Source organism: Notechis scutatus, chromosome 1 (assembly GCF_049901735.1).
Source record: "Notechis scutatus isolate UNSWTSFEM ecotype Mainland chromosome 1, rNotScu1.2, whole genome shotgun sequence".
NCBI classification, from domain to species: domain Eukaryota; kingdom Metazoa; phylum Chordata; class Lepidosauria; order Squamata; family Elapidae; genus Notechis; species Notechis scutatus.
The window spans coordinates 211,669,971-211,691,746 of NC_142009.1; the positions used below are offsets into that span (position 1 = coordinate 211,669,971).

Consider the following 21,776-nt stretch of genomic DNA (forward strand, 5'->3'; position numbering starts at 1 on the left):
CCATACACAAAATCAAAACCCTAAGAATATGCCATCATTTATGCCACAATAGTCTTGTTAGCCAATATCCGGCCTGATAGTCTGTAGAAGTAGAGCAGTTATCTCTAGGAAAGCTCATCTGCATTGGTAGACATTGGATAGGAGTAGTGCAGTGGCCTAGCAGTGGAGCTCTCGCCTCACAATTAGGAGTCTGTGAGTTCGATCCTAGATAGAGGCAGACATTTCTCTCTCTGGGCACACTGAGAATATATCTGCTGAACAAAATTCCGCATTGGCAACAGGAAGGGCATCCGGCCATTAAAGCACTCTGCTAGATCCATTCAGTTGCCCAGACTCCATCCTGCAAGGGATTATGGGGTCATTAAATGAAGGTGGTGATTGGTAGACATTGGGTCATAATGATGAAGATGGACTCATGACAGTGGTGAGCAAATTTTTTGATGGAGAAGCAGAGTTGCCAACTGAACCTTCTGCCTACTGTATAAGTGTTTTACGGAGTCAGCATACTGCCCCAAACAATCTGGGTCCTCATTTTACCCATCTCAGAAGGATGGAAGGCTGAGTCAACCTTGAACCTGGTGAGATTCAAACTGCCAAATTGCAGGCAGCTGGCAGTCAGCGGAAGTAGCCTGCAGTACTGCACTCTAACCACTGCACCTTCGCGGCTCACAGGCAGATATACTGTCTGTGTGCATATAACCTTGCTTTGATTTGTAAAATATGGGTTAACCCTAGTTTAACGCTTACAACATAGTGTCCTTATGTATTCTACAAAAAATAAAAAAAATAATGACCTTGTTGACATTGAACACTCACACCGCTAGACTTCAGCAATACACAATTACAACCCCCCAAAATGCAAAAACAGAATAGGAGAGCTACATATGACTTGAAACTGGGGGATTGTCAATGTCAAGGAATTGCACAGCAGCTGTCCAGATGAAGTTGGAGACACTGACACAAACTTGTCGTCTTTTATATAAATATATTTATCATTCAGAAAAGGAAGAACATAAGATAGTCAGGAACACAGGAACATTATAAGGTAAATCTAAAATAGTATACGGAACATTCAGAAGAAAAAGGAGGGGGGGAAAGGAGAAATCCCCCCCCTTATACTTACAGCAACCAATCATAGTGTAGATTGCATCATGCATGAGTCAACACTCCCTTACTAATCAACTACAACTGTGTGTTTTGGCCTATTGTACACTTTACTCTTCCATCTATTGAATTCAATATCCTAACAGTTGATCTATTTTTACCTCTGGAAAAAAAATTAAGAAAGGGATTTCTCTGCTCTAATAACTTCTATCCCATAAATGTGGCTGTATTAATTTATTTATTTCTAGTTAAACTCGATTCCCATTAAATATCCACAAAGATTCCCAGATTAGAACTGAAGCTTCTATATGATCATGGGACCGTAAAAAATAGACATTCCTTGTTTTTGCTCTCAGAGATTTATTGATGAAGACAAAGTAGGCGGGGTCAGAGGTTCAAGTTTGTTTCAATTTTGCAAAACATCAGCTTTGTTCTGTTTAGTGGCAGACAATCCATTGTGCTTAATAATTCATGATGCGCCTCTTTGTATTGTCAGAATTTCTAACATCTAACTCATTCTAACTCATCTATAAATACCAACTTTCAGTGTTCTGAAGCAGATAAGTTTTAAGTTTAGGCGATCATTCCAGTAGTGGGGTTTATTTATTTTTACTACTGGTTCTGTGGGCATGGCTTGGTGGGTGTACCAGGGGAAGGATACTGTAAAATCTCCACAGAGGTGGTATTTGCTGGTTCTCCGAACTACTCAAAATTTCCACTACTGGTTCTCCAGAACTAGTCAGAACCTGCTGAATACCACCTCTGGATCATTCACTCACTGGCCTCTTTCTTTGTCAGAAGGATATATATTGCAGATATTTTTGTGCCTCCCTTTTATTCAGGCCCAGTGCTACAACATTAGTGTTATTAACACATCCATTAGTTTGAGCTGATTTCCTTCTCCAGCTGCTGATCCACATTCAGATCAGAAGATTCTGCAGTGAATCAGATAACACTAATGAATGAGTTAATGGAGTTCTTGAGGTAGAATTGCACAGGCTAAAAATCGAAAGCATATCCAATATGCTAGAAAAGGGTTTTTTGTTTTCCTTTTAAAGTGGACTTCTAAATTTACTTTTTTTTTTCCTTCCCTGCTTCCTGGCTAATTCCAGTTCTGGGTTGAGATTCCCTAATGTAAAGAAACCTGAAGCATAAGGGGAGAGTTCTGTCATACGTATTCCAAAAGTGAAAAACTGAACACACATTTTAAATTAATTAGGAAAAATTATTTCAATAGATGTCAACTCCAAGCTGCCCGGGACCAAGCTGCTAACCCATCGTGCTTTTGTTTTCCTGTAATTTCTCCTTAATTTTTCATTCATTTTATTGCCTTTTCCATACAATAAAAAAGGTGTGAAATTATAAAAAAGGTCAAAATAGTGAAAGTAACTGGACAAGATGGGTTACCAGACTCTTATAAATATTTTGAAGATCAATTATTACAACCATTGTAAAACATGATGGATTCTATTAACATACTAGAATAATCCCAGATATTTGGTTGAAGGTTAATATAGCATTATATCTAAAGAAGACTTAATTTCACCAAAAATTATCACCCAATATCATTACTGAATAGTGATTATAAGTTACTCGCAATGATTTTAGTTCAGAGAATGGAGATATTTTATAGGATTTTACTCATGAAGAGTAAGACAGCTGAGGGACAATATTAGGAAAATCAGTTATATTAATATTTGGAATATTTAGAACAACATAATGAAAAACAACTAGCATTGACTTTTAATGCAGAAAATTCAAACAACTTTTTTTTGGAAGATATAGACTTTAGCAGGAATATTATCAAATGAGTAAAATTGATTTATGTCTCACAAAATGCATGTATAATTGTGAATGCGAAATTAACAAACCCCTGTGAGATATAGAAACTGGAAAAGGACACCTGTTGGTACCATTGCTGTTTATTTTACTTTCAAAATATTGATCCGAGATAAAAGGTATTAGAGAATTGCTGGAATGAAGATTAAAAGAGAAACATAAATTATGAATGTTTGCTGATGTCCTGGTGATTTTTCCGTAATATTAATGGTAAAAAAGTGTTTGGAGTGTTTGCTGGTTTTAAAATTAATAAATAAAAGATAAAATATTAATAAAGAATATGAAAATGGGAAAACAGTCAAAATTGATGGAAAAATTAATTCTAAGATTGAGAAAAAAGTGCAGTATTTGGCTATCACTATGTCTAATATGAATTGTATATACCAGAATAATTATGTTAAGACATGGAATGAAATCAAGAAGGATGTGGAGAAATTATAATTGTCACTGATGGGGAAAATGTCTGTAATAAAACAAATGTTTGCCAAGAATGATGTTTTTGTATCCCATTGACAGCTATAGTACCATAAAGTTAAGGTTAATGTGGAATTTAAAATCTTCAGGAATCATTACAATAGAAGTGTCATATTGAAAGCAAGCAACGGATAAATCCAGATTCTGCCCAAAAATGCCTGCATATTCAAAAAGAATTTTACAGGAAAGAAACATTAGGTAAGGGAAAATTATTAACTTATAGAGAATTATTAGAACAGGAACATGGAGAATATAAAATAAAATCAAAAGACCAATTGACTGCAGAATTTAGTTTTCACTGATTTTCATATGTACTGTTAAGAAAAATATAAGGTAGTCTAGACAACCAATGACCTGTTGGGTCATCCTATTTTCTTTCTAACCTTGACCATTCTTCATCCCATTTATTTGTCCATTAACTTGTCAGTCATCTGATGAGTTAACATTTTCAAGTTCATATTACAACTACAGAATATCACCTCCACTTTTTTAGAATGCGTGCTGTGCAATATTTATTTCAAAGCAAGCCTCTCTATAAAGAATAACATTATATTATGTAAATGTATTAGGGCAGGCTATACTTAAATAAAACGGTACTTTCCATTTTTAAGTAAAGCTGTGTTGAGCTGTATATTTCAATTTCAATAAGATCAACTACTGCATTCAAGCTCTTTGAAATAACATCCAACTTCTATAACAATCTGGAGATCCAAGTCTGACTTGGGCATAAGTAGGCTTATTTCATGAATGTACATGCATTCTATTCTGGTCTGTCAAACAAATATCAGGAATCTGTGTCAAAACTATTTGCAAGGCTAATTTCAAGATATTTTATTCTCTTCCCTTTTCAACCGTCCATTCCAGTTTTCTGGAATGGAATGAGGAGGAAGAAAGTGAGCATCATTCCTTAGGAATGCATAACACTGGGATTCTAATTGCATCACACTCATGTTCAGAAGCAATGAGGCATTTTGGGGTTGAAAGGATTAGCCAATGACATCACAGTTGCCTGGGGGACATTCAACGGGGGGCTCCTTTCATGTCCCCAGTAGGAGCTGGAGTGAAGAATAGGAGCTCACCTCATCCCACTTGGGTCTTGAACACGGGCTTGCTACTTGTCAATCCAGCATTCTAACCATGTGAGCCACCATGCTCCTTGGAATTCTAATGTTAGTTCCTCTCCTAAAAACATGTTGGTACAATTAAGGAATTAGCTCTGAGCAGAACTCCAAAATTTGTTGTGTCAGAGATAAACGCCTCTGGTAAAATAAAGGAAAACTTATTCTTGCTGCACTGGCAAACAGCAGACTCAGATTCTAAGTCAACATTCTGCAATGAAATACATACGTGTCATTTGAATTCCAGAAGTGCTTGTTAAAGCAACATCACTTCTTGGGGATAACTGTATTTTTGCTTCCATATTCCTTTCCCTAACCTTCTGAGATTTTTCTATTGTCATGCCTCTTACCAGTTGATTTATTCCTCTTCTTACATACTTGACTTTTACTCTTTCCTAATGTTTCCACACATTCCTTTATTTATTGTCATCCCCACTTTTTCTGCTGTTGCACAAATACCTGATTTGAGTCATTTCCTTCAGGGTTCTCATTCCATTATACATTGACCTTCCATTAATCGTTCTGCTCTTCTAGACTAATTTGTTGAGTCAGATTGGCTGAACAGTTGCTGATGCTGCATTTTGTTTATTTCCACAGTTATTTTTTGGTTACATTTCTAGAATATTCAATGACCGGTTTCTTGCTTTATATTAAACAAGGCATAAAAATACAATTGTCAGACCTACTGGCTGATTCAGAGATAGACAGCGGAAATCTAATCTGATTATTCAGGCCACAGGAATGTCAAGTATAAATGTATGACTAACAAATTTATGACAACAATAGGTTATAGGTCCTCACTTTTCAGAATTTCAACCTAGAGAAAGTTATATATGTATCCCAGACTATTCTGATCAATACTACAGTCAGCCCATATGCATAAAAACAAATATAGAAGTGAAATATCATTAGATGGAAATAGTCTCGCCCACTGAATGAGCAATGTGCTTCTTTGTTAGAATGGATTGTAATGTTTATGGAGATTCTGAGTCATCCAGGTCATGGTTGTCCCAAAGGTGCTTTTTCAAGAGGCAGCTGGACTTTCTGGTTTTTCTTTGAAGACGTTTTGCTTCTCATCCAAGAAGCTGAAGAAGAAGCTTCTTAGATGGAAGCGAAATGTCTTCAAAGAAAAACCAGAAAGTCCAGCTGCCTCTTGAAAAAGCACCTTTGGGACAATGGATTGTAATGTTTACCAAAGATAAGGTTATTATCAAGAAGGCTATTTTTCTGACTGTGCCATGGAGGTGTGCAGCTGAAATTTTTATTTGTGGGAGAATTTGGTGTATCAGGGACAGGTTAAGGTATGAAATGGGCATGTTGCCCCCAGACCTGATCATCATCTTTGGTTTTAGAGGCAGCTAATACTCAGACTAAATGAAAGAATAGCTGGTCAGATCCAGGTTATTATATCCAGTTTATCTCTCATGATTCCCAAACTTGGCAAGCCTATCCGGCTGAGGAATACTGGGAGTTGAAATCCACTAGTCTTAAAATTGTCAGGTTTGGTGGCCCCTGGCTTAGACTATCCTGGCTACCAAAAAATCCCAATCCCACTGTCCCAATGTAGATTCCTAAAGGAACTTCTTCCTGGCCAGCTTAGCCATCTCAGGCTCAGTTCCCTTCCCAGGTGGTTCCTCTTGCCACAGAAATGCAGATAGAGTGGAATATCAAACGAAGCAAGGGCTGACTCTTTAACCGTCTCAGTTAATAGAAAGTTTTCTGGGAGTGACAATCAGAGTCGAGAGAGAGAGAGAAAAAATCTTTGGTGGAGCAGGAACTATACCATGGGGAATTTTCAGGGCTTCCAAATATCAAGATGCTGGACATATAACTAAAGTTCCAGTCTTTTTAATGTGTGCCTCATGCATCACATATACATTGGAAGTTGCACCTGTCATTTTGATTGCCTGAACTCTCCACTATCTCCAGACAATACTCAGTGATTATCTATCATCTCACAATTCTAGAATTAGGTCCTTTCTATTCTCCAAGTTCCACATCTAAGTCTGAAACCAACTGCCAGCCCCAGAGTTGTACATGGCAATTGCTCGTGCTGATTTTTTTTTGCAGTAATCCAGACTGGTTCTCCTCCTGGCACTGGGCCATGATGTTATATGAGCTAATTGTATCTTGTTTTTTCTCCCTTGCATGGGTGTTTTTATGGCTTCATTTCTTAACTTTTTCATATTGTGATGTTTTTCACTCTAGTTAGCCATCCAGAATCGCTTGAAGAAGGGGTGATTGTGTAAATTCAATACCGGTAGTACTTACAACCATTCATATAGTGACCATTCAAAGTTACAAGGGCACTAAAAAAAGTGACTTTTGACCAGTAGTGGGCTGCAACCAATTTAACAACCGGTTCTGTCAACGCGCGCTTCGCATGTGCATGCACACTTTGAGCGCACGCAGCATTAAAAAAACACCAATTCGAACCTCTACAGCTTACTTTCTAGGACAGCCCCGGTAAGTAGAACAGCTGAGGCACGGAAATCCACTATGCCGCACGAATCAGTTGAGCTGAAAAAGACGGAAATATAGGACAGGATAGGGCGGGGGTGGGTGAGAGGGTCCAGCTGATTCTGAGAACTACTGGTTCACTAGAACCGGTCCAAACAAGTAGCAGCCCACCACTGCTGGTGACCATTTTTCACACTTATGACCATTCCAGCATCCGTGTGATGATGTGATCAAAATTTGGGTGCTTGACAACTTGCTTGTCTTTATGACCATTGCAGTGTCCCGGGGGTCATGTGATCACCTTTTGCAACTTCTGACAAGCAAAGTCAATGGGGAAGCCAGATTCACTTAACAACCATGATACTAATTAACAACTGCAGTGATTCACTTAACATCTGTGGCAAGAAAAGTTGTAAAATGGAGCAAAACTCATTTAACAACTGTCTGGCTTAGCAATGGAAATTTTTGGTGCAATTGTGATCATAAGTTGAGGGCTAATTGCAAGCAAATGAATTAAAATAAATTGTTTTGTATTCATAGTTAAACCATATTGATATATTCTGATATCACAAGAAATGATACTGTATTCAGTTGAAAACTGAATAATAGATGCACAGGTACAACAAAAATTGGTTCAGAGAACCTACCAAAGAAAGAATTTGTTGTTGCAAAGAATTCTTGGGTGTAGCAAGTCAATGGGTTGTATAAACTAACTAATTTCCTCAGATCTTAAACCATCTCTGTAACATTCCACATTTCAAAGTATGCATTAGCAAAGTATGTATTATCCATGTTATTGGATTATCTACCATTTTTTAATGAACAAACAAAAGATGAAGAATGAGAAGGTTGCATTTTCTTTCTATTTTTTCTTTTAGGCCAAAGAACATGCATTTTCCTGTATTCACCCTATTTTCTGTAGGAGATGCCAATCTTATTCAATTAGTTTCACAAGTTGCCTTTGCATGCTGACATCCTCCATTATATAAAATAAAGGATTTCTCTAGCAGTCAACTACTTTTTTCATTGAAAGTATCAATCACACAACCGAAGAGAGAAATCTTATATCCAGCTACTCCAAGAAAAAAAGGAAAAACAATTTATAGGCAAAGAAATTGCTTTTTCAGTTGCTCCAAGTGTCTCCACTATGGGAAATGGCAAGCAGCCATTATTAACATCTTGTCACTTAGAAGCGCGCATGTCTTGGCTATCACATTTGTTCAAAGCAATTCCTTGACTCTGAACCAGTTTGTTTGAACTATGGTGGAAGGGTAGTAAGACACCACTAGAAATCGCAGCTCCTTAAGCAGGAAATAAACCCTGGGAGTCTTGGAAAGACCTCACTGTGTTCAAGTGAAACATTCCCATGTAGACATTGAAATGCATGTTTGGTTAGTAGATAGTAGCCCTGTGTCAAGTGCAAGGAACCAGAACAGCTTCATGAATAGGCCAAATCAGTTTCTTTATTGTTGATTACATTACAAGAAACTTTCCAGACTGGCTGCATTCCTTTGGGAACTTAGTAGATAAGACTTCACTATCACATTTCCTCCCAGGAGCAACACCATGCTAGCGTGCCTCTACTCCTGTTCTGACCTAGGCTTCCCAAGATCATGAAGCAGACTCCTGGCCCCATTAAAACCCTTTTATTTAGGTTAAAGTGAATTCCTCTCCAGCAAAGTATTGGCAAATAGCCTTTCATGAGATTTCACAACTACAGACCTTTATCAGGCTTGGAGAGTTGCCAGGCCGATATCTTCCAAATGCCACACCATTGCAGCAATTACTTGGTAAGAAGTCAGGAACAGATCTTCACTCTAATGAATTGAACTAATTGTCTGCTTCAAATACCACTCCCCCTTTGCTACTCTTTATTTCCAATGGGAGGGGCCATTCCCATCCACCTGAGCCTTTACTCACGAATTTGACCTTTGTTCCTTAACTGTTCCCTTCTCCTGGCAGGTCTGCACATGTGCATACTCGGAACAGGCTGTTCTTCTGCCCCACTGATCTACGACTCCAAAGGCAGCTGATAACTGTCAGATAGCCCTGGCCCCATCTCTGCCTCCAATGCAGAGCACTCGTCAGAGCCTTCCCAAGACCCCAGGACTGGCCCATGTTCCTCTCCAACCTCCTCACTGTCCAAGTCTGCCTCCAGCTCTACTGGCTGTTGGCAGGCTACAACAACCCTCCACTCTCCTTTAGCTGGGATTCCACCCTATCCAGCCTCCCCTCTCTGAGTTGCACTGTGATGTCAGCAAGGACTACAATGAAAGCAGAAAGAAAAGAGGTTGCCATTCCCCACTGTTTAACTATAAGAACAGTTATACACATAAAAATAGTACCTGAATGGGATCTAGGACTCATAGATTCTTATAATCACTATAAAGAAATGTTAATATTGTGTCTAAGCCTTTCCTTTCAGAATATGAGAAGCATATCAAGAGAAAATGTAAAGCTTTGTACATTAATGGTGTCTAACTTGGCGGCAATTTTGAATAACCCTGAAAAACTAAATAGAGCTGGACCTGATCATCACTTGGATAAGAGACAAACAGGAATTCTCAGGACTGTGGAAAATTGACAAAACACTTTGGGGAAAAAAATTGCTTCTGCATTACTGTTAAGTATATGGATCAGTCCATAAAGTTCATTGCGAACTAAGTTTTACTCAAGAGAAACTGTATTTACATTAAACCAACATGCATTAATTAAATGGACTACAGGAATTAAATTGATCTAATTAATCCTTCAATGGCCGTAGTTTAAAAAAAGCCAGACATAAATGAAAAGAAGGTAATTATTTTACAGCAAATGAACTTGAATTTGCTAAATTAAGTCATCCGATTAAATGTGCCATTGCTTGTTTGCTCTTAAAGAAACCATAGAGAAATCTGTGATTTTCTTCATGGTATTGTTCCTTAGTGACATAGCAAAGCCACTAAACCCACCTTTATAGCAAAGATTCACAAAAGCAGGACAAAACCAGTTTTTATTAGAAGAAGAGAAAAAAAGAAGAACTTAGCTGAGGGACAAAATTTCTACCAGAAAAAGTTTCTTTGCTACTATTGTACTCATACTACCTTTTATGATGAGAAGGACAATGTGGTGACAAGGAGATTCATTTTTCCCTTTTTATTGCTAATTTGGTTCATTGCAGGGATAAAGCTAGAAAGCGTTAGCCTTTTGCACTGCAAAGATTTTGAACAAGCCTCCGAGCATCTTATCAGCTTGCTTTCATTCTAACCTTTTAACTTTTACATTCTTGAATAAGACACGCAGGACCTGAGTCAGAGATACTAGTGAAGACTATAATGCAATTTCATCATGGCCATCTGCTCTTTCAAATACTGCCGGTCTAAGCACAACAGAAAAACAAAGGGACTGTGCACTTTATGATATTGTCTGAGTTAAGAGAAGACACCGTTCCATGCCAGGATATACCCATGAAATGAATACCTGCCCATTCTACTGAGCCCTCAGAAGCCCAATACAAAGAGATAGCTCATCATAGACATTGGAGTCATCCACTTGTGTATGTGATTCCATGATTCTTCTCACCTCTCGTCTTTACTGAATTACTTTCTTGATGAGTGTAAAAAGATTTTAGCAGTTCAACAGACAGGTTTGTCTTAGCTTTATTGTTGTTTTTTTTAATCCATTGTTGTGTGGTCATTAAAGTAGCCAGTGGTGGGATTCAGATAGTTTTACCACTGGTTCAGAGGGCATGGCTTGGTGGGGTGCTTTGCCTAATGCCTATGCACAACTTTCCCCACACCAGCTGAGGCCTGCTGCACCAATCAGCTGAGAGGATAAAGAAGAGAAAAGCGCAGGGGCAGGTGGACGGGCCAATCCTGTGCTTTTCTCTCTTTTTTCCTCTCAGCTGATTGTCGGCTTTTTTTTTTGCTACCAGTTCAGGAGAACCAGTCCAAACCAGTAGCATACCACCACTGAAAGTAGACAAATAGGATGTGGGGATTTTTAAATTTCACTCTTCCATGATATTCAGTGGGGAATCAATGATATATTCTAGTCTCTTCTTATATACCAACCATGTGATGAAATGTTGAAAGACCATCACGTCAGCTATAAGTGGACAATGTAGTTTTTCCCACACAATAATTCTTGTGGTAAATGCAGCATCAAATTCAGTATGATTAAAAATCTAAATGTTAAACTAACTAATCCGTGGAGACTGTCAAATCTCATGTTTCCCGTCTAAAATCCTGGGATAATTTAAGAAAGTACACTGAATTTTAATGGGATTTCAAGGAAGAATGTCAACATCCATTCATTATGTATGTGTGTGAGAGAGAGGGGGGGAGGAGGAAGGGGAGGGAAGGAAAGAAGGAAAATACTGGATTCCTTGAAAAAAGAGGCTTGTGACAGGTTCTTTAATGATAGGTGCCCCCACTGAGGAGTGACAAATAATTTGGGGTGTCTGTTACATTTTATTTTTATTTTTCTTAACAAAATCAAGTGTGCACAGGAAAAGTTGTGGGCCATCAAAAATCACTTTTGGCTTCTCCTCATTTTACCTGCAATGGGTAATTGCTGTCCTGCAAAACCCAAGAGTTTCTGTTGTATTTCATGATAAAAAGTGGTATATTTATTTCTTGCCCAATTCTGGCATCAGTGAAATTGTTAATTTTATTCACGGGGAAAGGGATCAATTAATCACAACTTCATTAGGAGTTTGAAGTATTATAATTTGAAAACCACTCCATGGTATAAAAGCAACTAATTGGGGAAAAAAGCCCCCCTCCCCTTTTATGCAGCAGTTATATGAAGTACTCTATCAATGTTTCCTCAGCGTTCAGTCATATTGTGCAACAAGGGATCTCTTCTCAAGTAGAGATGAGACATATTCATTATTTATTGATTGTGTTTTTCATGTATGTGCCTCATGAGTCAGACTATTAGAGATACTATTACAAATTATTTGTTTCTATATCCTATCTAGACAATTAAACATAAAAAAATCCATTATTTTGGGCCTGAGGAAACAAAGTACAACATCAAAACGTGTAAGTTTCTATATTGGTTATTACATCTAAAAAATTCTCAGAATCTGTCTCAGTGTTTCTGTTCTAATCCTGCTCCTTTGAATTAAGTGAAATTGATGCCAATGACAGCAAGACTGCATCCTTGATCATCTTGCTAAGTTCATCATTGATTTATATGTTTAAGAGTCTTCCTATTTACATTAGATCACATTACTGTAAGTGAATTTAAATGCCATTTAAATAATTTTCCTTGGCAGGGGCATCCTCTGAGACTTTTGTTGCATAAATTAGTATTGCCTGCTGGGAAAGGTCGATTTACCTTCCGTATTTTTCCAGGTTTTTAATGGGGCATTTGTTTCAACTGTAGTTACTAACCAGAGCAAGATATTTCAAAATTCAGTTCATCTCTGGGTAGAACGTGAAAGTTATTGTTTGATGCCTTTGAAAATCTTGAGATCCTTGTTGATTTGGGGATCAGCTGCACACATACATGCATTCTCTGTCTCTTTGTCTCTCTCTGTCTCTTTGTGTCTCTCTCTGTGTCTCCCTCTGTCTCTATCTCTGCCTCTCTGTCTCTGTCTCTCTGTGTCTCCCTCTTTGTGTTTCTGTCTCTCTGTCTCTCTCTCTCTTTCTGTCTGTCTGTGTGTGTGTGTGTGTAAAGAAGGACCAAAGTGGTCCCAGTGGTTATAGGAGCCCTCAGGGCTATGATACTTAAGCTGGGAGAGTGGCTCCAACAGCGCAGGAACCACATCAAAGCTCTCTGTTCAGAAGAGTACAGTGCTAGGAACAAGCCAATATCAAATATATCAAATATCAAATCTCAACAAATAAATGCTCTGTCTTACATATTGGCAAAAAAAATCAGAAAATAAAATACAAGCTGAATAGTCAAGATCTTGTTGATGACCCAAGCTCTGTAAAGGACCTTGGAATACTCATTTCTAATGATCTAAGTGCTAGAGCCCACTGCAACTACATAGCCAAAAAGGCATTAAGAGTTGTTAACCTAATCCTACGTTGCTTTTTCTCTGGTAATATCACACTACTAACCAGAGCATACAAAACATTTGCTAGACCAATACTCGAATACAGTTCATCAGTCTGGAACCCTCATTACGTATCTGATATTAGCACAATTGAGAAAGTCCAGAAATATTTCACAAGAAGTGTTCTCCACTCCTCTACTCGTTGTAGAATACCTTATGCCACCAGACTTGAAATTCTAGAACTAGAAAACCTTGAACTACGCCGTCTTCGGTCTGATTTAAGCATGGTATACAAAATCATACATTGCAATGTCCTACCTGTCAATGAATACTTCAGCTTCAACCATAACAACACAAGAGCACACAATAGATACAAACTCAAAGTTAACCGCACCAAACTTGATTGCAGGAAATACGACTTCAGCAATAGAGTGGTCAATGTCTGGAATACTCTACCCGACTCTGTAGTTTCTTCCCCAAACCCCAAAAACTTTAACCTTAGACTGTCTACTATTGACCTCACCCCTTTCCTAAGAGGTCTGTAGGGGGCGTGCATAAGCGCACCAATGTGCCTACTGTTCCTGTCCTATTGTTTCTCTTATTCTTCTTTTATTTTTCTTATATGTACCCATTTCATGTATTCACAACTATGTATACACTTATACTTATTATCTTGTAAACAATTGGCAAATCAAATAAATAAATAAATAAAATAAATAAAACCTTCTAACCCCCAAGTCTCAAGAAACATACCACCCACAGGGATGAGAAGGATACATATGACCATGGATGTAATTTTGACTTTATTTATTATCCATGAAAAACTTCCTGATAGATTAACCACAGTCTAATACAATCTTATAATACTCCTTTTCTTCTTCTTCTTCTTCTTCTTCCTCCTCCTCCTCCTCCTCCTCCTCCTCCTCCTCCTCCTCCTCCTCCTCCTCCTCCTCCTCCTCCTCCTCTCCTCCTCCTCCTCCTCCTCCTCCTCCTCCTCCTCCTCCTCCTCCTTTTCTTCTTCTTCTTCTTCTTCTTCTTCTTCTTCTTCTTCTTCTTCTTCTTCTTCTTCTTCTTCTTCTTCTTCTTCTTCTTCTTCTTCTTCTTCTTCTTCTTCTTCTTCTTCTTCTTCTTCTTCTTCTTCTTCTTCTTCTTCTTCTTTAAATGCAGTCTCTTGTAATCTTACTACTTTGGACCACGTTTGTTCTGATGAATTTTCAAAACTTTACAAAATGTAGAACGATGTTTGATTTCCCTTGCCGTAATGCTTTGCAGTGTATTCAACCTAAGCATTGTTACATGGACGATTTGGTCCAAATTGCTGTTGCTGCTCCTCTTAGTGTTTTGAGAACTCAACAGAGGTTCCAAAGGCAATTGTTTTCTTAAGAGGACCAGGGTGGAGTTACAGGCAGTATGGTGTACGGGTGCACCCTGGACTAGATGTGGGGAGATCCAGGTTGTACATCAATGCTGGAAGATCAGAAGATAGTCAGCCCACTGGGTATGCTGCAATAGGATATTGGTAGCAACTGAGAGGAGAAAGGGAAAATACTAAAAAAACTAGGGGGGCTGGGGAGCGAAGGGGGGATTTTTCACCAAAAACCTGGAGCAACCAAAGTTTTCTGAATCACATGTCTGCTAAACAGGAACTGATCTGAAAAGGTTCAGTAGAACTTCCAGAACGTAGCTGTTTATATTGAATTGAGAAAAAACATTTTTTTCTGATTGGACACATGTTGAATGCAGCTGTATGGATTTAATTCTTTCTTTCATCTTATTTACCATGATATAATAAAATACATTTTTTAAAGCATTATTAAGATTACTTGCAAAATTGAACACTGTGGAGGATGCTCAGCAACTATGGTTTCAGTAAACAATAAAAATCACCTTTAAATGTGAACTACAGTATTGTTCACATAGGCCATTCCATATGTTTTCTGCCTTACAAGTTACAAACTGTTGGTAAAGCAGAATTCTAATTTTTAGCAGCTCTGATAGCCTGTCTTTGGCAACTGTTAACTTTCCATGTTTTATTTATGGATTTGTGACAACTTTCTTTCTTTCATTCTAATTTAAATAAACTACATCTATGATGCAGATTTGAGTAATTTTGTCAAAGGCCAGCCTTTGGAATGACGGCTTCCTCTTGATATCAGCAGCAGGGTGCATGTATAAAGTCAGTTGGAGAGAACAGAAACTTCTAGATCATGGGTATCCAACCTTTTGTCTTTTCTGGACCACACTGAGTGAAGAGGAATTGTCTTGGGCCACATATACTGTAAAATATATAATACAGTTAATGTACTATATATAAACCATATAATGTTACAAGTTTCAATCTTATGGGACCACATTACTATCTGTCCAAGGTCACCTGGGGCCTGCAGGCTATGGATTGGACATACTTGTTCTAGATAGCTTCATTTATCAGACGAAGACATAGTTTATTCACCCAAGATTTACTGAATAAAGCACAATTAACTGGCATTGCTAAACAAGTGAAGCTAAAATTAACCAAACTCAAATGAGTGTTCTGTGTAATGTGTCTTTTGTTTGATTTGATTTTCAGGGTTGATGGGCAGCTGTGAAGAACATCTCTCCATTTGGCATGATAGTAGAAACCAAGATAAACGTTACTGTCAGAAGAGATGAGTAATAACTAATACTCCTGAATTAAAACCCTATCTGCAAAAGATATTCCCAATGCATCATAAATCTCATTCAGTAATTCTTAAACCATGAGAACATTCTGAATAAGCCCCAGCTTCAAATGATAGTGGTTTTATGCGGATATTTCAAATAACTGCAGCAGAAAACACTATACACCATGATAGCAATAATACTTAGACTTATATACTGCTTCACAGTACTTTACAGCCCTCTCTAATTGGTTTACAGAGTCAGCATATTGCCCCCAACAATCTGGGTCCTCACCTTTCCAACCTCGGAAAGATGGAAGGCTGAGTCAACCCTGAGCCGGTGAAAAAGCTCCATTCCTCAGCAAATGCTCAATTCAAAAGTACTCGGAGATCTCCGATTCCTCCCATCCTTGACCAGCATGCCAGTAAAGAGCTCATTCCTTGATGGGCACTAAGTTCAGGAGCACTCTATTCAAAAGTGCTCAACGATCTGCAACTAGACTCATCCTTATTAGAAGGTAAGGCGGTGGGGCTCGCCAGTACCGGGGGGCTCAACGATCATCCTTGCAGGGCAGTGAGATGGTGAGATTCATCCCATCCTTGCAGGGCGGTGAGCACCGGGAGCTGTGAGTCAGTCTTCAGATGTTTGCAGCCAGGGTGTGAAACAGACTGCTTCCCCAGTGCCGCCCCTCCTTCCCTCTTCCCTCTTCACCAAATTGCTAATCCGGGCTTCCTCTTTAAAAGGACAGTAACTTTGGACTTTCAATAAGTAAGGAAGTATTGTTATAACTGAACTCCTGTGAAGATTGGAAGCAATTTTATTTCCTGTGATAGAAGCAGAAGTATATTGAACCCAGGAGCAAATGCTCAATACAAATCTGAGTCTACATAGTAAAAATATAAACTGTTCAAATTGCCAGTGCAAGACTATCTTTCTTTCTCTTTCTCTTAAAAGCAACAAACTTTGAAAGTGTCTTTAAATTAATTAGGAGGGGGCAGAAATCCCATTCATCAAGGAAAAACAAAACAAAAAGTTTCCTGTTGCCTCCCAGTGAATTGTTCTGTTTATCTCTGCTGAAGAAGGAGCCAGAGATCCCCACTTCAACATCTTTGCATCTTTACTATCTCAAAAGCTCAATCTACAAAACAAGAAAGAGAGTGTAAACCCTTGCTCATTGATTGTTTTCAAACAGCCCAGGAAAAAAGACCTCCTGCCAGTTTATCAAGGGTTATAAACCTATTCTCAGATATCAGCAACAACTAAGCAAAACAAAGCAAAGCAATAACCATTTACTTACCAACTCTCAATACTACTTCATACTACTTCATTACTTTCATTATCTCAAAAAAATCAATTTCTTTAAAATAATTAATTTTGATCAAATGATCAATTGATTTATTGTTTTTATTGCTTAGTATGATTGAGTGTTTAGTGCATATAGTGTAATTACTGAATATCTGATTAGTTAAATCAGTGTTTTAGTGTAATTTAATTGACCGGTGTGTTAAGTAATACTGTAATAAATAAGGCTGTTTGTTGCTCAGCAAAATTATTTGATTAGAGTGATTTGAATAACCAGCTGATTGATTGATTGATTTTTAGTAATAAGCAACCTTATTTTTGATTTGTTCTCTAACATATCAATTAACATTTATTAATTACCAACATTCATTAAGTAACTGTCTACCTATCACATTAACTAGCCATTGTAATTGATTACTGTACTATTACCATTGACCATGCCAGCCAAAAACTCCAAACCAAAACAAAAGAAAAATATCTCTACCAATGATCTCCCAGACTCCTGCACATGTTTCAAATGTCTTGAAACCATCAATGAAAGAGAAATTTACATCAAATGCTGCCTATGCGATAATCTAGCCCACCCTGCCTGCTTAAACGCAAACAAAAGCCTAGCTGATATGGTTAAAAATTAAGATACATTCTTTGATCTATGTCCATCATGCTCTCCTAAGCTAAACAAACTGAGTAGCCTACTTGACAGAGTTGAAAGCATAGAATCACTCATTCACTCAATAGAAGAAAGTTTAGCAACACATTTTGAAACAACTATACAAGCAAGCCTAATTTCTCTTGAAAAAAAAAAGTACAGATAAGTGAGTACCTATCAGCTCAAAATGAAATCCCACAAGAACCACAACCACTACCTCAACTACAATCACAACTACAACCAAAAATAACCACCAAACCACAGCCACAAACAATTACTATCCCTGATTATGACATTGAACATGCAAACAAGATAAATACACTACTAACATGGGCAGCATCCTGCCCACATGCTTTTATCTTTCTTGGTAACTTCAATCTACCTCATATTAACTGGACCCTTAACGAATGTACAACTGAACCCATACATGCAACCTTCTACAATGCTGTAACAAATCTGGGACTAGAACAACTAGTAACCAACCACACTAGACTTAACAACTGCCTCGATCTCATTTTCTGCAATAGTTTGAATTCAATTTACGGAATACAAATTAAACAACCCTTTTCCAACAGTGACCACAACATGATTGACTTTTGTATCAACATACATCCACACAAAAATCATCACAATGATGGAATCCCCAATTATAACTTCAAAAAAGGCAACTATGATCTTATAAACAACGATCTCTCATCCCTTGATTGGCAATTTCTATTCTCTGGATGAAATACTGTAGAAGACCATTACAACATATTTTTACTTGAAGTCAAAAGAGTCATCAAATTATATGTACCATTAACAACTCCCAAAACCAGAAAAAACAAATTACCCAAAACAATAAGGAAGCTTCAATCCAAAAAGAAATCACTTTGGCGGAAAAACAAATCTGGTCACGTTGCCAACTTCAAAAGCCGATACAGAAATTTATGCCACCAGATAAAAACTGAATGCACCAATTATCACATTAAACAAGAAGAAAACCTTCTACGCACCAATTCCACCCGCGCTTTCTACAATTTTGTAAACAATAAACTAAAAGACTCAAGGTCCATCCCACCCCTGGAAGGACCTAATGGTAAAGACTGCAACGATGACACTATTAAAGCCAACATCTTTAACACATTCTTCGGCTCAGTATTTGTAAACAGCAATGGATCATGCCCAGTATTTCCTAGCCGAACCACAGATAATTACAATGATCTAATACATATCAATTTTACAGAAGACAATGTTGAAAAAGCACTACGCAATCTAAAACCATCTCTATCTATTGGACCGGATGGAATATGTGCCTACTTCTTAAAAAAGCTATCCACTGCCATAGCCGAACCTCTAAGCATAATCTTTGAAAAATCTTTCAGGACCAGCTCCTTGCCAAAACTATGGTCACAAGCCATGGTCATCCCCAAAAAGGGAGACCCCAGCCTCGTTGAAAATTACAGAACAATCTCCTTATGCTGCGTCACCTGTAAAGTCATGGAATCAATTATTAACCAATCCATTATCCTCCACTTAGAAACAAACAACCTACTCATTGATGAACAATTTGGTTTTAGGAAAAAACTAACATGTAATCTGCAACTCTTACACTGCAAAAAAATATGGACTACACAACTTGATCAGGGCAAAGCAATAGACGCAATCTACATAGACTTCGGTAAAGCCTTTGATTCAGTGGTACATGACTAACTACTCCTAAAACTAAAATCTTATGGTATCTCTGTACACCTGCATAACTGGATAGAAGCATTCCTGTCAAATAGACAACAAATGGTCAAAATTGGGAGCGTCCTATCAAATTCTGTACCTGTCAACAGTGGTGTCCCCCAAGGCAGTGTTCTAGGACCAACTCTTTTCATACTCTACATAAATGACCTTTGTGTTCATATCAAGAGCAACTGCGTTCTCTTCGCTGATGATGAAAAGCTGTTCAATACCACAGACAATACTGCTACCCTTCAAAAAGATCTTGACTATGCATCAGAATGGTCAAACAAATGGCAACTTCAAATCTCAACAAATAAAGGCTCTATCCTACATATTGGCAAAAAAAAAATCAGAAAATAAAATACAGGCTGAATAGTCAAGACCTTGTTGATGATCCAAACTTTGTCAAGGATTTTGGAGTACTCATCTCAAATGATCTAAGTGCTAGAGCCCACTGTAACTACATAGCCAAAAAGGCGTTAAGAGTTGTTAACCTAATCTTACATAGCTTTTTCTCTAGTAATATTACACTAATAACTAGAGCATATAAAACATTTGTGAGACCAATACTCGAATACAGCTCATCAGTCTGGAACCCATATTACGTATCTGATATTAACACAGTTGAGAAAGTCCAGAAATATTTCACAAGAAGAGTTCTCCGCTCCTCTACTCGTTGTAAAATACCTTATGCCACCAGACTTGAAATTCTAGACCTAGAAAACCTAGAACTATGCCGCCTTCGGTTCGATCTAAGTATACTATATAAAATCATACATTGCAATGTCCTACTTGTCAATGAATACTTCAGCTTCAACCATAACAACACAAGAGCAAACAATAGATACAAACTCAAAATTAATCGCACCAAACTTGATTGCAGGAAATACGACTTCAGAAACAGAGTGGTCAATGTCTGGAATACTCTACCTGACTCTGTGGTTTTTTCCTCAAACCCCAAAAACTTTAACCTTAGACTGTCTACTATTTACCTCACCCCTTTCCTAAGAGATCTGTAGGGGGCGTGCATAAGCACACCAACGTGCCTATCGTCCCTGTCCTATTGTTTCTTTTATATATTTTTCTTTTTCTTTATATGTATCCATGTATTCATAACAATGTTTTTACTTATACCTATTATCTTGTAAGCAATTGATAAATAAATGAAAATAAATAAATAAATAAAAAATCTCAAACTGCCGAACTGCTGAATTACAAAATTCAGATTCAAAGCAGAAATTTGGAGTAGAATTTCCCACCCACATGCTATACAAGAGCATGAAGACTGCTAAATGTATTACAGCATGGGAACAATCAATCAACCAATCAATCAAAATAGAGCTACATGGGACCTTGAAGGTCTTCTAGTGCAATCTCCTGCTCAAGCAGGGGATCCTATACCATCTCAGACAGGTGGCTGACAGTCTTTTCTTAAAAAACCCCAGTGATAAAACACCCACAACTTCTGAAGGCAAGCTGTTCCACTGTTTAATTGTTCTCACTGTTAGGAAGTTTGCCCCTTAATTCTCCTTAATTCTGCTTAATCACTTTGATTAGTTTCCTTTCGATCCATTGTTTCTCCTCTTGCCTTCCGGTGCTTTGGAAATAAGTAGACCACCTCTTCCTTATGTCAGTCCCTGAAATACTGCCACAATGTCACCCTCTAGTCCTTTTTTTCTCCAGACTGGCCATACCCAGTTCCTGCAATCATTCTTCATATGTTTTTGTCTCCAGGCCTCTAATCATCTTAGTTGTTCTTCTTTGCACTTTTTCCAAACTCTCAACATCTTTTTTGTAATGTGGTGACCAAAACTGGATGCAATATTCCAGGTGTGATCTTACTAAGAATTTATAAAGTGGTACTAATACTTCATGTGATTTTGATTCTATGCCTCTGTTTGTGCAACCAAATTTATACAACCAAATTATGTCAACTCCTGAGCACCTGTGAAATGCAATGTTTAGAATTACTTCGTGCCCCTATGCATGAAAATATTGGTGAAAAATTAGAATATGGATGGATTAAATAACAAAACAGAGAGTAAAATGCAAACAGGATTTTTTTTTATTAGGTGTGTTAGAACCAAATATGAATAGGAAGCACCAATATTTAATTCTTCATATTATAATGGCAGCTAGAATAAGTTTTGCTCAAAATTGGAAATTGGCTATGATCTCTTCAGAAAATATGATAATCAATAAGGTACATGAATGTGCCGATATGGATAGACTAACTAAGTTGTTAAAAGATAACCAAGACAGTGAATATTACAAAACATGGGATATCTGGTATGACTGGATTAAAAAAAAAAGGTGATATCTGATGACCTGGTAACATTTGGAAAAATAAGGGTGATGTGTCAATAAATACCGTGTTTCTCATATAATAAGGCCAGGTCTTATTTTTTTTTGAGCCCCGAAAAAATGGCTAGGCCGTCTTTTCAGGGGTGACTTAATTCCCCCCCCCCCCCGTTGCATCTTCGGGCGG

At 37.8% G+C, this 21,776-nt stretch overlaps 1 protein-coding gene across 1 annotated transcript in view; it reads right to left on the reverse strand.

Annotated features, from left to right (window-relative positions):
* The window catches only part of GPR39 (G protein-coupled receptor 39), a 167,714-nt gene that overhangs the window by 63,919 nt on the left and 82,019 nt on the right, over window positions 1–21,776 (reverse strand). The gene's annotated exons all lie outside the window — the stretch shown is intronic.